Source organism: Anopheles funestus, chromosome 2RL (genome assembly GCF_943734845.2).
Source record: "Anopheles funestus chromosome 2RL, idAnoFuneDA-416_04, whole genome shotgun sequence".
Taxonomy (NCBI): Eukaryota; Metazoa; Arthropoda; class Insecta; order Diptera; family Culicidae; genus Anopheles; species Anopheles funestus.
In genome coordinates this window covers 92760046-92775771 of record NC_064598.1, presented here as the reverse complement: position 1 = coordinate 92775771, position 15726 = coordinate 92760046, and the positions used below count along the sequence as shown (strand labels likewise).

At 42.4% G+C, this 15726-nt stretch overlaps 2 protein-coding genes across 3 annotated transcripts in view; one reads left to right on the top strand and one right to left on the bottom strand.

The window, feature by feature from the left end:
• LOC125761563 (uncharacterized) overlaps positions 1 to 14950 on the bottom strand; it is a 51169-nt gene extending 36219 nt beyond the window's left edge. The window contains exon 1 of one of the 2 annotated variants that reach the window (XM_049422790.1): positions 13748 to 14950. The gene's annotated coding sequence lies outside the window, so the exon portion shown is untranslated. The remainder of the gene's footprint in view (positions 1 to 13747) is intronic. The other variant, XM_049422789.1, reaches the window with a different exon arrangement.
• LOC125761547 (WD repeat-containing protein 81) overlaps positions 1 to 15726 on the top strand; it is a 91395-nt gene that overhangs the window by 17563 nt on the left and 58106 nt on the right. The window lies entirely within an intron of this gene.

Below are 15726 nucleotides of genomic sequence, written 5' to 3'. Positions count from 1 at the left end.
GCACGCTTCCCATCGCAATGGAAGAGACAAGTGACGGCATGCGGCACTGCACTTGACGAAACCGGGAGGATTTATTTTTCCAATATAAATTTCAATTTATTTTCCACTCACTGTCACACATCCACCCCGATCGATGATCAAGGGACACCACGCCATGTAGAAAAATAAAATCTCCATTACACTGTGGGAAAGCGATAGCAGTGAGTTTGTATCGAGTGAGCTTTCAGGAAGCTTGTGTTTGTGGCTTTTGTGTAAAACTGGCGTGAAAACATTTCGCAATGCTTGTGCAAACATTTTAGCCATGAATTTTCCTCACGTTTTGCTACGCTTTAATGGAGTCGAAAATGTTTCTTATCTATTTAATATATTTTGCAAACTTGCTTCCCCCTAGCTATTATAGCAATCCGTGTAACATCAACTAAAATGGAATTGGTTTGATTCGATTCCGGTTCGTTCGGTACGATCGGTCCACGCGGTCCCTTTTTAACACTTCACACTGTTGGGGACGTGAAAATGTCAATCGTGTTTCGGTGAGTTTTCATCGCCGTGAGCTGTCAAAAGCAAATGGACGATAGCATCTTACACCCCACCGGGGATGGGTCTGCTGTTCGGAAATTCGGGACAGACGCTTCCCGAACGATCTGATCGTTTCCAGGGGACGCGTTCGGCGAATGAATGGGGCACCGTTGCCATGCTTCAAGTTGATTTAGTTTACGCGATTGGCGCAAAATGCTTTTCGACAAGCACAGCAACAGCTTTAGTGTGGAAATTTAATTATCTTTCTGCCGGAAAATCTGCCCGATAAGTAGCGGTGCCTTCGTGTCGGGGTGTGCAAATAACAGCTACTATCGGTGCGTAAAGCATGTCCTATTCTTTAGGCTTCAGTTTTCCAAAAACCCTTGCAGAAGAAACGTAAATGAACAGCCGGTGTGCTTGTGCCGTACTTTGCGTCAAAGACAGCGCCTGTTGGGTCCTTCGAATTGGGTCGGTTTTCCCCATGGGAGGTGTAATAAACAAACATTCTTCCACCTCCCGATTGGGGATTGTTCCAACCTCGACCACCAAGTTAAGAACACATTTAGGGTGTGTTACGCTGGGAAGAATCTAGCAAGTTGACGCAACACCAAATTTATAGCCTTTGGCAAGTGAACCAAGGCCACCGAATGAGCACCGGCATCAGTAACACTCACTCGCACTAACTCCGCCCGAAGCGTCCCCGGAAAAGACTACCCCATAAGAACCGTTTTGCCAAAAATCTTCCCCAGAGGGCGCTGACTGCCGTTGACATATTTTGTATCCCCGCAAGCACAAATCCTTGCAATCGTCGTTTCCAGCGGAGATTGTTGAATGGATTTATTTGTTTGTTTTACCTCGCTCCTTTTCTCCCCGTTCCACGGTTCCCTTTCCGTAGCTCTTTTCGAACAAGCAAAACAGAATTTAGCGAAGTTGCGAACGCTTACAGTGCATCCATTTTACCGATCGATGGTTAGATCCTAAGGCCATCGAATTGTTTCACTTCAGAAAGCTATTAAAACATGGGGAACATTTATCAATTGTTTTGCATGGGCTTTTCGGGGATGTATGAAGGTTGTAGTGGAGTTGGTGATAATGGAGTTTTGGATAGTAACTACATTAACCCTTCACGGCACATTGATAAGCCTACAATACGAGCTGCTATTAATTGTTGAAGCTTGAGCAAAAAGCTCCTAGAATTCCTAATTTCAAAACTTATCAAATAATGTATCTTTCATTCGTACGAATTCGTAATGAAATGTTTCGCTTAAACTTGATCGCTTCCGTGATCACTTCGATACACCATTACGGTTTATTTGCCCTTTAGCTCTTTGTCGTTCGATAAGATCCCATTATTTTCCCATCCCTACGCCTCTTGGCGACGAGATAAATCTTATCTCGCTCTCTCCATTTTGCTCGTATCTAATACAATCAAATCGATTGCAAAAACGTGCAGCTGCACACCAGCTCGTATATCATCGCGACCGGTACGATTGGGAACGAAATTTTCCCGCCAAAGCCAACTCGTTTTTTTTTTCTCAACACACCCTCCTCTTTCAGCCTTTTTCCTACCTTCTGTTTTGCTGTCCACCAAAACCCCAACGGCAGGAGGATTATTAACATGACAAATCGAAACCAATTTTCATCGACCGCGCACCACATTATCGTGGTGGAAAAACACCGTTACTGCCACCGACCGGGTGGATTGGTGGTTGAAGGTCGTGAACGTGTATGCGGCAGCTCACCGAATGGTGGTCGTCTACCATTTTCCTGCCTGCAAGCTTACCCACCCGCCGCACTGGCAAATCGATCGAGAGTTTTATTGGGTTTCGGGTGAAAAATGAAGTAATTGGCAATATCCGGATATTGGCAAACCGTTAGGGGTGGTCTCCTAACCGCGCTGGAAGCGAGGTAGGTAGATGGTAAAAAAGCCGGGAAAACAAAGGAAAACACACAACAGCTCCACACAGCACGCGACTTGGTACCGTTAATAAGGTTAAGGCAAATGGCACGGTGGGCGCACAAACGCAGTGGAACGGTGCAGGTATGGAAAAGTTTTACTTCATTAAGCCGATTGTTTCGTGCACGGTCGGAAACGGAATGGATTATCGACAAATTGTGGGTCCAGAAGCTGTCAAGAAGATTTTTTTTTGTCGTTCATTCGTTTGCTTCCCCCGCTTGTTCTGGCTAAGTTTTTGGTGTTTTTTTTGTGTGGTGGAAGTGGATTGAAACAGAGGAGTACGAATTTACTAATGCGTTGAATAAGAGGGTTCAGAGTTCGGCTTTTCGGACCTCCCATGTTCAGTCGAGTTTATTGCAATCCTTCGTGAAATAAATGCTTAAATAATACCCATATTCTATTTGGCATTGTACGGAACCGAGAGAAAACCCAGCGAAACATCGCAACGATTTATTTCCAGATCACATTTCCCTTTCGACTATCATTATTACCTCAGCTTTTGGGCTCCGGGAAACTCGTGGAACTTGATTGTCCTTGCGACGCAAATAAATGTCATACTAAAACATGGCACGTACCAAACATTCGTAGGGATAGGGGGAAACCTTTGCCTCGTAAAAGGATTGCCGAATAAATAAGCCGACTGACCTAAAGGCAGGATTATCGAAGAATGCTACCGAACCGTCGTGGATTGTACAGAAGGAAAGGAAGCGACATTACCATTGTTGTAAAAATGTCCAACAAACGGCTTAAAAGTAAGAAACCTTTTTTTTCTGTGGAGGTTCAGTAGAAACCTAGCTGCATGAAGATGTCAGTGAAAAAGGTTCCACAATATTGTCAAGTAAATTTAGCGTAAAGAACCCCATTTTAAAGCTATTTCAAGCCCGTATTTGATTAGCTACGCCTTACAAAAATGAAACAACGCAAACAACTCAGTTACAACTGTTATTTTGCGATCTTTTACACAGCAAATTTTGAAAACGACATACCGGCCTAACCATTCTTTTAAGATGGAACACTGCTGACAAATATTTGAGACCGATGTATAGGAGCGCCCAGCACCAGCGTGAGTAAAGTGTTTGTCTTTCCATCCCAGGGCGTCCAACAGCTGAATTGACATCATCGCAGGGAAACACTCATCAACACGTGCTTTACCGCGCGCTCGGTAGCTTCTTCAAATGTGGCACTGTTCACCTTCGGCAAGGTGAAGCAATTACGTCGAACAGCTTGCCGCTATTGAGATGTTTTTTTTATGCAAAAAAAAAGAAGTGCCTTAAAAGGGAGCTTTTTTCCTTTCCTTTCTTCTGTTGTTTCGGTTTCAAAGTTTGCCAGAAGCCAACGCAAAACCGGTATGTATTATGAAAATTAATATTCACACAGTTTTGCTTTTTTCTGTGTGTTTGTTGCTGTAACTCATCATTAACGCTTCGTTCATTTGAAACTGTAGCGAAGAAGAGTTTCTGCTTCCATGAGCATGAATGTTAAAGTAAAAAGAACTGAGTCATAAATTTAAGGTATTTGCTCCAAAACTCAGTATTTGCACTGAGTGGTATGTTTCGTGGTGAAGAAAATAAGTGTTAATATTATCAAAATACACACCCAAACGTATTTGTCTTTGCTATATTTGCTTGGTAAACATCACTGAGTCATGTTTTTTTTAAATTATTGAAGTGTCTCGCCGTGCAACACAATTTGCAAAAAGACGATCACTGTAAGTGCTTCGTTTCGATGCATTTTCGATGATTTGGATCATCGCATTGCAAATATTCTGATATCATTATTTGGTATGCATCACGATACACTATTAACAGCATCGTAATGGCCCAGAGCTGGTCCACTAACGAGTGTTCACTGCGTCTTGTTAGGTTTGCCGAGTTGTCCCATCAACGATCCAAGTGGACGACAAGGACATCGTCGCAATAGGCGAACCCTTGACGGAGCGGGGAAAAAAGCTTTCAAGAGAAAGGTGAAAAAAACCTTGTCAACCAACCCATAAATCCTTCTCATCCTTCATTTATGCCTTATCGGACAAAAAGCTCGCTTTCTCTTTTCGTACACTCGAGTTTCAGTGAAGCATCACGGTTCACTGATGCTTTCAAGATGTCCTGTTGAAAAATAGTTCTTGCAATCTTCTTCAATAAGAAGCAGAAAAAACGGCCAAGAATCATTCCAGAACATTTCCCATTAGCGGACGTACTTGCATCTGCTTGTGTGCTGGAAGTACACTTGAGATTCATTGTGACTACACCGGTGATACCCTGCGGCCAAAATAGCTCAGTTTTAGCATGCTGCCTCTGTTACTCCTACACGAATACAAAATTTTTTCGTGTAGGAGTAACAGAGGCAACATGCTAAAACCGAGCTATTTTGCCCGCAGGGTAGGGCACGGTTTTTTGGCGAAGTGGTCAAGTGAGCTACTTTCAGCAGTTCCAGACAATGTGGTGAAGTCTCTGAGCAACCTCAGCTTTGGTTCTGAGTACTATCGATTGATCGCGTTTCCGTAAGTAACACTCAATTCCTAATTCAAGCTTCCACCAAGCGAAATGCAACTCCATGTTCGTGTTCAATTATTTCCTGCCTTCAGTCACTTACCAATAACAGGGTGGAAAAATTAAATGGGAAAGAAATGTTACCAGCTAGAAGGCAAGGTGAATGTTGGTGCATAACCGATTTATGCAACCGCAGAACTTGAAGAGGGGAAAGAAAGAGACGTTCGATCCAATGCAACTCTTTGTGCGATACTGTACGGACCAAAAAAACATGAAGGAAAAATGGTTGAATGATAAGGAAAGTGGCACGTTCCAGCGAAGGAGAATGTTTGTGAAGTCTCCCGGTGGATGAACGTGAGCAATCAATCAGTCGCAGACATGGAGAAGGGATCGTACGTTGGTGGAAGTCATTTGTTATGCGTGCATGTTTAGTCTATTGTTGGGTCCAGTTTCTCCTTACCGGTGAAGCTTATGTCTCTCGATGCGTCTTTATGAGGCATATTACTGTTTACAAGAGCTTTATTTGATTTTTGCATTCGTATGAGTGGAACTGCTCGATGGTTGAGTGGTATCAGCATTGATCTTTCACACGACAGGATAGGAACAAAATCTCAAAATCCCATCTACCGGTAAATTGAGTCCGGGAAGGCTAGAAATATTAGTATACCAAGGATTTCTGAGGTTTTAGTGTCAAAACGAAAAATATGAAGAAGAAGGAAGAATTTGAGGTCTCTCAAATTTTGAATGAAATATTCCAAACAAGTAAGAAATATTTTCTAAATATCTCTTCAATTAGTCTCCGTACCATAGTAAGCAATTATGCAAATAGACGTGAATCTTTGTGGTTTGAAACAAAACCTACTCCAAACTTCGAATGCGTCTACAAAATAAAACCCACACACGCGAATGTTACGCAATTACTCGACAAACGATTTTGCAGCCGCAACGTGACCGACGTATCCAACACGAAAACAATCGCCCTAAGAGGAGGTACTTTCAGCGGCGGCATCGTGTATCACCATCATCGAAACCCATTGTCAGCGTCATGATCCACCACCATCCTTGGAACCGAATCGTCTAACCTTTCTGCAAGTAAACTTCACGGGAACCAGACGCCAGCACGTGACGATACTCCTGATGTTGGCATAAAGCCTGCCCGATCCTGAGCCGCCTCACGTCCTGTGCGGCCCGTAATGACATTCCAGGATGCAGCGCGGTTTTGTTGACGACTGGCTGCGAGCGAGCGAATGATTTATATCGTTCCCTTTGAACTTTTCGCATACCCAGTGTCTGTGCGTCACTGTGATACATAGAAAAAATTAAGTAAAAAAAAACTGTGTGCATAATCGAGAGCTGGTGGTATAACAAATAGGCAGCACAGTAAAGCTTCCCAACCCGAACAGAGGAATGAATCATCAACTTTGTGGCTATTCAGTGGTGAAGTGGCACATGGAAAGAAAAACAGCCTCAATTGTCACGAGTCCAGCCACCAGTACCAGCAGTATTCAATTATTTTGCCGCCAGTTAATGAACGGACGCGCGGCAAAAGTAGTAAAACGCGAACAAAATATGCATCTCGCCCGGGACGATGCATCTCGGCTCGGGGTTGGTACACGGCGGAATGATCCCTTGCACAGTTGCGTATCGTGGATGCGTATCGGAAATGTAACCATGATGCCAGACGCAAGATAGCACTAACAGAATTAAAAACCTTGCCCCGATCGAACGGCTACAGTACGCTATCGGGCACCAGACACTGTGCGCAATGACGATAGCGAATGAAACGTACAAAAACACGTTAAAAATCGAGATAAAAATATGCGATCTGCAAAAAAAACTTTTTTCCCCCAAAAAAGCCAAACATTCCTGTGTCCTTTGAAATTTGTCGGTCGTTTACCGAGCAAATGCAACAGATGACGATTCCCAAACTGTGAGACGAAACAAAAAAAATGCTGCCCAGACATTCGTTCTTGAATGCATTTTTTTAAATAATGCATTCCACTCACGTTCACCCCGTCATGGTTTATCCTGCGTTTGACGTTGCGTGAAGAAATGGCACTCACGAATTGCGACGCGCAACACACGTTGTGCAACAAGAACGCATACAAGCAAAGAGTACGAACGATCGTACAAATATGCAATTTTGATTGAAATATCATTTAAAATCTTTTGCGGGAAAAAATATAATGAAACCCTTTTTTCGATTTGTACAGCATTCATTAGGGACACACTTTCTATGTGGTTTTTATTTTCTTTGCCTATAGGGGGTGAAACTCACTTTGTGGTGATATTTCATATCAGGACTTTCGGTTTGCCTGAAGCAAGATTTGAAATAAAAATCGATGAAAGGAAATCGATTGACATCATCACCGCCAGGACGTGCTGGTGACATGGATAAAGATCGAACTGTGACATGTCGCAAAAGCAATGGTTGTAGCTCGTTAGTGTGGAATAGTGAGGCAGCAAAAGCAGGCGCCAAAAGAAAAGTGTCAAATCTCACTAACAAGCACGTGCGAACGTGTGTGAGCCGTTTCTTTGCCGTTTGTACGATATGGAGTTATTTGAAGTTTGAAAAAGATATCTGCGCAGACTTTTATTCAAATGAAGTTTTGCCATTCCAATTAGTGCAACACACGACGTAGTGACATCAAAGTTATTATTTTTCAATTTAACATTCTTATTTTTCAAATTTCTTGTTGGCTGAAGCACATCTCACATTCATAAATAATTCAGTTTTTTAAAAGAAGCTTTGTATCTCAAAGAGCATTACAGATGACTCATACTGGTGGATTGTATTTTTAAAAGGTCTCAAATAATCCTGCTTCAATCAACAAAATCAACTTCCAAAGCTTTGCTGCTTCAGCATCCATAGCCAGGTTCTCGTACGGATTATTGTTGACCTTAGAGGTTTTGATCGGATGAGGCTTTTTTGTATAAATGCCGTGACTTGTTCGAAAGATGCTTGTTGTCCCTGTCCCATCTTCCACTTTCCATCGCATGACATCATCATCGCGAAGTTGGGTTACGTTGATAATAATTGTAGTGTCCGTGTGCTGGGTCTACGAACATACCATTAGACGGGGACCTGCGAAGGTAGACACGTGAAGCGGAAAAAAACAACAACATGTAAGGTTTTGGGAGTAGAAAGAAAAAAATAATGCGTTACATGTTACGCTTCGACCCTCTAGTTACGGAGGTGGCTTTTGTCTGTCCTCGGTTTCGTTCACCTTTCTTCACAAAATTTGCTGAGGGTTGTACATTCCGACCGAGCGGCGTGAAGGAACCGTCCGTACGAGTGCGAGAATGTTTGCCCTTCGAACCTCAAGGTTGACCAATTGTGTGCCGGTGACCGTAAAAAAAGGAAAATAAACCTCTGAAACCGACCCCGTCTTTAGCTCCACGCACCATGTTCATGTGATCACCACGCAGGTTATGATCGTTTCAGTTCTCACCTCTTAAATAGGCAGTTTGAAATGTGGATTGTCTAATAAGCGAAAAAGGTGCGTGAAACAGTCCCAATTTTGCGGCACAATGCAACCAACAACCACAGAGCAACGAATTAAAACCTTTATCGGATCCATTTCAGGTGTGCCGTTTAGCAAAGCAATTGTACATTTCCAAATGCTGGCGCACTTGTGTGCACTTCGAATAGTGGAAAGAAATCGAAAACACGCAAAGAAAAACAACAACCGACAGAGTGTTTTGATTGTTATTGTTTCCGTTTTCCCTGCGGCGTGAACGTACGGGGACGCAATTTGCGCGCTGGAGGGACGGTAATAAAAGCTCGTGATCGCGATCGAAGAGAGGTCACGCCACACCCGACCACACTGCAAACCTCGGAACGGTGCCAGCGGGTCAACAGCGTGATCCTTTTTTTTATTTTGGCTCGATTCGTTTTGTTTTGCTAACTTCACCGAGGGAGTTTGGAATTTGTGCGGTGTCCAAGCTGATGTCTGTGCCCATATTCAGGTGTGGAGATTAGCCCCGGGATATGCGGGGTCATGGATTTTTACATTAACGAACGCCTGCTAGAGCTTTTCGACAACTTTCTTAATGACAATAGGTACGTATCGGCTTTTCAAAACGTTGCACAAGTTTATAGATCCATCATTATTTCGCCTACATTTCATAAATATTATATCAACGATTATCTTACAGTTTCTATCTCTGCTCTTAAACCACGACTATTAATATTAAACGAGAGAGAGAGAGATGAATATCGAAGCGTAACCAAAGCTCGTAAAGACCAGTGTAATTCATCGCTTCTTCATGCTTCGGAGTGTTTAACAGGACCATCAATCGTGCAAAATGGATGACAGGATTCAGGGTTTTAACATTTTCCCATAACCATCCACACGGACCATCTATCAAAAAGGGACTTCCGAACCAACGTAAAGGGCACCACTGCACTGTTGGGGTATTGTAGGGTTTTATTCGAGCACTTACTTTACTCTCCTTATCGGGATAACATTTTCAAGCAGCATCTTCACCGTTCATCAGCCCGATCCTTTGCTACCTGATCCAACAACACTAATTGTGATAAATTATGTGTACATGAAAATACTTCGAATGTTTATCATCATTAGGTGCGCGTTATTTATTACGTATGGCCATGGCTGAAAGATGCGAAAGGATCGTATTCGTTCTAGCTGCCAAAATGCAACACACACACACACGTTGCCCTTTGTTAAAGGGTTCCAGAATATTGCCATTGTTTACTGAACTCCCTTTTTCGCACCAAACGGCGAACAAATACCAATATGTGGTGCGGAGCGTAAATTTAGAATGAATTAATTAAACACATTTCACAAAGGGGGACCTGTTTGTGCTTTTCAGACGCAAAATCTAATAAGCGAGAGCAATGTTATGTTTTGGTCCTAGTGTTTACCACAAACAGTGCAAATGAGTTTACGTGCACGTCACGAACGATTCGTGAGAAACAAAACACCTAACGCCTACGCGCGTTATTGACATTTGGGTTCAAATAATTGGCAATCGAAAAATGTTTTGATGACAACCAATACCAATCAACGTGAGTCATTATTGTGGGGAAAAATTTTGTTGATTACTTTCCAAACATTTTCAAGTTAAATTTCTTTCCACTTCGTGCGAATTTAAGCTGTTTCACTGACATTGCAATCAATCGATACAGAGTAACAAATTGTAAACAGTTTGTGTTTTCTTCGTTAAACATTTTTGCGCATTGAAATCGCCCACCATCACCCAAAAACCACCCCCGTTCCCAAAATGGCCTCCAGCGACTGGCAATCAATCAATTAGATGCCCTTCAAAATCATACGAGCGGCGGGTACAGGCAGCAGTACCTTACCGTTTTTGGCAGGAAACCGTGTGCGACAGAGTTAAACTTTTACTTTGCTGAATTCCATCCACCCTCCGGTGGTGAGTGGAAGATACACGAAAACTCATAAATGGAAAATCGCACATCAGCAGCGAAAAAACAAAAACATCCACCAATATGCCCGGAGGGCCAATCTATCATTCATCTATCCCCCCATACACCATCGAATTTGCTATCGGTGAGTATGTTCGAATGAAAGTGAAAATTGATTTGTTTGCTACATGCGCGAATTGTTTGAAGCATTCGCGTTCTTGCATTTGCTAACAACAAGACCATCACCTGACGACTCTAATAGCGATTGGTAACTACGGCAAACTACGAAACTATCGAATGGGAACGCTTACTTTCGAACCGCCACGAAGCAGATTCCTTTCCCAGGCTCGATGACTGCTCAACGCCACTCGTCCAACAAAAAAAACGATATATGAGCTCATGCAAACACTTTGTCGCTAAGCAACTCAAGAGGTCTATGGGACTCTTACCACGATGGAGTTCGTGAGGACATCACGGTCATCCTATTGCACCATTCGGACATCTTCAACCTAAAAACCACCTTGACAAACCACCGTATAGAATCTACGATGTAATCGAAACTCCATCAAATTCCATCCTTCTCTTCCAACAATCGACACCGTATCGGAAATCGTTAATGATGAACAACTTCTGAAATGATGCTGTGTGTGCGATCGTCAAATCGGTGATCTGAGGTCAGCACAGTTGTTGAGCAAACTCGCCCGTCTATTGATTCCTGTGAGGCCGGTTGACGGTAGCCAGACCATGATCTACGTTAGGGACCATTCCACTATTACGTAACGCTGGTAGGGGTGTCACCGTTACGATTTGTTACAGAGACGGGAGAAGCGTTTCAAAATAATTCTGGATTTTTAATAATTCCGTGAACAATGTCAGCTATGGAACACATGACTTCTATGATCTAGAAATTTAAACAAATTTTTTATAAATTCTGTTGGGGAAGGTGAGTCCTCCAAACTATAACATAAATAATTCAGGGATGATATCTCCAGCGTTACGTTTTGTTACGATAGCGATGGAGAGTGTAAAAAATTCACAATTTCAGCGTTACGTAATCGTTGAATCATCCCTTATTAAATTAACCTTTTTTGGCACCGCAGCTTGTATATTTTTTTCATATCTCGCTATTACTACGGTAGACCTTCGGTAGCTGTCATCTGTCACGCGGCAAGAATCATCTCCAACACTGAAGCGATCGTGGAGCTTCGTGCAACTTGCCAAATCGATCGACTCGAAACACACACAAGCGATGGCACGGCAAGCTAAGCTTGCAGCATAATGTTTGTGGGTCACCATTGTGGAGGGATTATTTTTTTCCCTTCTTGCAGACGATGTGTTTAGCGTGATGTGAGCATGGTGATCACACCGTAGAATAATGCTTCGTTGGGAGCCTGAAATGACGCGCGAGTTAAGCATTGCACACGAGGGCTACGAATTCGGATTAAATTAAAGCCAATTAATAGGATTGTGGGAGCCCTACGTACCCGTAGGGACGTTCGTTGCCAGAACACTGAAGTCGCCGACAACGGATGGAAAGCGGGAAGTACCCGAAACCACCGGTTTGCTTGGAACCGGTCAATTAAAATGTCTGACAAGCTCGCCCCAGCACGGTATGAAAGATGAACCGTTGATTGCTTGCCCTTTTGCTTCATTGTCTCTTAGTCACCGCAAACCAACGTGTAGATCTTTTCCAGATCTTTGAAGATGCTAATGTGAACGGGAATCTAACGGAACAGTTTCCCGTTGGAGCAATGGAGCACTAGGCATAAGGGAGTAGGAGACATAGCACTACCCTTTACCGGACATTAGCGTGCACCCGAGAATAATGTACAATCTACGTACATTTCGCTGACATCAGCACACAGTCACGTGAGACCGAGCGTTCTCAGGAGTTTCACATGTGTTTACGCTGTTTACCCGTTTCCCCTTCATCGTTATTATATTTTTTATTATTATTTTTAAAAGCCCTTCCCTTGGGTAGGCACTTGCCACGGCTACCACCGTTGGAACCTGCTCAATGTCAACCTTCGACGTGGTCGTCGACAGTGCTTCAACGTTCATAACCTCCAGGCGGTATTGGTCGGGTGTTGTTGTTTTGTCAGATAATATATTCCATTTCGGTTCACCACGTGCGCTGCGGTGTCGATCGCGATCGCGATCATTAAACCGCGCAGTAAAGCTGGAGGGTAAACTTCTAACGGCTACGGCCGGCGGAAATGAAACGCTCAAATAGTGCACTTCAATCGGTCAATCGATTTTTGTTACCGCGTTCGATTCTTTTCGTGGATCGATTTTTGAACAACCTTTGCAGCACGATTTGGCAATTCATCTGCTCGAATGGCCCAAAAAAACGCAGTAAATAGCAACACCCTTTTTTGCCTTCTCCTTGCTTGTTGCTGCTACCAGCTCGTGTGTTGGCCCTTTTACGAGCACACGTAAAGCACCATCAGGCACTGAGTCATCCATAAGTTCGGTCGTTTGAGTGATGTAAAAAGCTGAGATTGAAACTCAATTACGACGAGCGGAGTCGCGACCGGATCAGGAATCGGTCAATAAATAAATTAACCGCCGTCAACCGGCCTTCACTTCTTGTTCTCTCTCTCGCGCTTCCCTTCAAAACCGTAGAGCGCACGTGCACGCGGATGAATGTTTTTCACTGACGCCATTTCGAAAGCAAATAAAGTTTTACAACCGCTCTTCCAGCAGCCACCAACAACACTACACACGTCCTGAGAAGCAGCTCGTGCACGATGTTTCCGCGAAGATAGATGATTTAACCTCTCCAATATGTCGCCCCATACTTCTTAATGGCGTCAGGCGCGCAATGTACCGTTTTAATCCTCCTGCAATGCTGGCGCACGCAAAGCGACACCAGATCCGCCAGAAGCATCCGACGAGACTCGACAACCGCAAACCTTAAAACTTTTACCACAGATTTTACGACCCAAAGCCTTACGGACCGAGCCCAGGTTCTAGCGCTACACAATACGATACGCGGGCGGGAAGGTTCCTCCTTCATTCTCAGATCTTTCTACACGATTCTTTCTAACGCAAAGGTTGGGAAGTTTTGCGCGCAAAAGAACCATAGTATCGTTGTAAATCACTCAAACGTCCAATATGTTTGAGTTAATGATAGTTCTAGGTGCGGTAGGTAGCTTCCCATTTCGGTGCTATAATGTGGCGCGATACGAGTATTAGGAGTATTGAGGAGTTTTGCCAACATTTACGAGCAATAAATTTTGGATTAGAAACATTGGACATAAAGCAGGAACTTTGAAATCTAACTACATCCAGTGTTATGTCCACTTTGACGTCGCCGAATGCAATCATGCTAAGTTTTCCAACAAGTTTTCAATCAAATGGGAAATTGTATTCAATTTATTCGAGCATATTTACCTTTTAAAGGATTTTCCCTTTCTTTTAATTCGTTGTTTCAACTTCCAACCAGGACTCTATTGTTTACATGCACCCATCAGCCTCACGGAGATTACGTCAAAAAGTGCAATATTTTCACCACTTAAAAAAAGCTCCTCACAATGCACACAATATCTTTTGAACGGAATCAATTTTATTCACACATAGCCACACGCTTTCGGAAAATTCTTTCCCTCACCGTTCAACCGCTGAAGGTCCTTAACCGGGGGGACCGTATTCTCTTATCTCTTACCCAGTGTCGGAAATGGCTTGGGCGGGTCAAATTTATGGTACTACTGGGAGCGTCGGTAGGCCAATTTATTTACGCTATTTATTCATTTCAAACTGTGATGGAATCTTTCTTTTTTATGGGTTGCGTACTCGCACAAAAGAAATCAATAATATTTCACGTGTCACAGCAAAAAAAAAGCCAACGGCCACCTAACTGCGGAAAATCTTTCGTACCGGGAAGCTTGGATACGTGCCGGTAGCCGTTTTTTGGGGGTTTTGTTTTATATTCGATCTTCACATCACAAAACGCGGCACGGGACACCAAATAATGTTGCCTTCTTGCGTTGTTTTTTTATTTGAGGCCGTCACAAAAACACTCGATTAAAATGAAGCCTTGATGTGGATGTTTTGTATTCGAACACTTTTTATCAGCTTCTTTTTTCATTTAATCGTTACCACTAACGGGTTGTTTACACTTTATAAAAGCTTTGGCACGAATAAAACCACCGGAAAATATTTTATTCAATCACTCACAAAAATAGGCTTTTTATGCCGATAAGATCACTACTTATACGATTAAATTATTTCCCCCACTCGAGTCACGTTTTCGTACACACACACACTTCTATCTTCGTCGATCTTTAAACTTCTCACAAATTACTCTTGGGTTTGATGGTAATGATGAACTATTTCAAAAAGTTGTTTTTGCACAACAACGAAAACCGAACACTCAAACGAAGTGTCGAAGAAATGCTAAAGCCAAGCACGAACTCGTACACACAAGCCAGCAAAAGGTAACGCGTCCGAAGTACTGGGCGTCCGCACCAAGAGTGATGGGGATGCTTCTTTTCCGGTGCATGTTTTGGAGCGTCTGGAAGCTGCAATGTTGTTGTTTGCTGGGGAGCGCATAAAGCGAGCGAGAGCGAAAGATAATGAGTGAGAGCGAAAAATAACAGTGAGCGTGAGTGAGTTTGGAACATAAACCGTGAGCGAGAGCTTACTAGGCTGTACATAAAATGAGCATATGTTGAGCCGTATGTTTATAAAACGTTACTTGAAGGAAATTTTTTTAAATTATTTAATACTTATAATATTTAAGTGAAATGAATAGTATTTAATTTTTGGCAACATTTTTCATTATAAAAAATATGTAAAAAAAAAAATAAAATTGTATTTGCTTCCCGCGCTCTAATAAACAGAGAAAAAGAGAGTGCATAAAAGCAGCGGTTCTCTTCCATTTCTCTGATTGCATTTTACTCCCCGCAGTGAAACTTTACGGTCTCTCCTGCGCTTAGTCTTTGTGCGAAGTAAAGTAAACAAAAAGGTACGTTAAAAAATTAAACCAAATTACCTAAAATCAACAATTTAAAAATACTATTCTAATTAAAACATACCTTTAAAATATGTTTCTCATTTATTCTAATTTTTTATTTAATTGAAATCAGTTAATGTTTTCGTAAAAAATATGTTTCGTCAATGGCTTTTTGTTTTGCATAAATAACTAATATTTATTTTGCAACAGAATTTGTTTTCCAACATCAGATGCGTTTGTGTTATAAATTCTTAAACGCATTGCTATGCCACGTTTTTTTTATTTAATAATTTCACTCAGCTGCACATCACAACAATGGAAAGCTATGGAATTTCAATTTTCGTGTGAAAAAAAGAATCCTTCTTTTTAAAAACACTGAAATAATTACCCCCCGTATGCAGAAAACTGGCAATTTTTA